The sequence below is a fragment of the Pundamilia nyererei genome, unplaced genomic scaffold, assembly GCF_000239375.1.
Source record: "Pundamilia nyererei isolate P.nyererei 1_Seehausen unplaced genomic scaffold, PunNye1.0 scaffold00005, whole genome shotgun sequence".
Lineage (NCBI taxonomy): Eukaryota > Metazoa > Chordata > Actinopteri > Cichliformes > Cichlidae > Pundamilia > Pundamilia nyererei.
In genome coordinates, this window is record NW_005187406.1 from 4,839,280 (window position 1) to 4,840,353 (window position 1,074).

Here is a 1,074-nt window from a genome sequence, read left to right on the forward strand (position 1 = left end):
CTCAGAGGATGGATGGATAGACGGATGGGATGTGGTGTCTTTGAAGTTTAATGAACAGGAGCTGGAATAATGTTATTAGAGTGAAGTTGTGTTACATTTATTTTCCTAAGGAGGATTAAAAAAAGAATAATTTTGAAAAGAGAACTTAAAACAATGCTGGTGTGGTTTACCTCCTAACTGGTTTGACGACTCTTCATCCTTATGACATATTTTTGTTTAAAATCCAATTAATTAATGTAGAATTAAGTCATTCACAATAATTAGAAATTTAAGAGAAATTAAAGTTACAAATGGGAGCGAAATGCTGCCAAAAGTATTCGCTCCTCTGCCATCCCACTTATGAACTTGAGTGACATCCCATTCTTAATCCATAGGGTTTAATATGATGTCGGCCCACCCTTTCCTGATATAACAGCTTCAACTCTTCTGAAAAGTCTTTCCACAAGGTTTGGGATTGTGTTAGTGGGAATTTTTTATCCTTCTTCTAGCAGCAAATTTGTGAGATTAGACACTGATGTTGGACAAGAAGGCCTGGCTCACAGTTTCTGTTCTAATTCATCCACAGGGTTTCTGTCAGGTTGAAGTCAGGAGTCTGTGCAGGCCAGTCAAGTTCTTCCAGACCAAACTCACTCATCCATGTTTTAATGGAGCTTGCTTTGTGCACTGCTGTCAAGTTGGAACAGGAAGGAGCCATCCCCAAACTGTTCCTACAAAGTTGGGAACATGAAATTGTCCAAAGTATGCTGAAGCTTTAAGGGTTCCTTTCACTGGAACTAAGGGGCCCAGTCCAACTCTTGAAAAACAACCCCACACCATAATCCCCTCTCCACCAAACTTTACACATGGCACAATGCAGTCAGACAAGTACTGTTCTTTTGGCAACAACCAAACATAGACTGATCCATCAGACTGCCAGATAGAGAAGCTATCTTTATTGCTGCACCTGATGCTTTGCATTGCACTCAATGATGTAAGACTTGCAGCTGCATGCAGCTGCATGCAGCTGCCCAGGAATGAAATCCCATGTCATGAAAATCTCTACACACTGTTCTTGTTCTAATCTGAAGGCCAGAT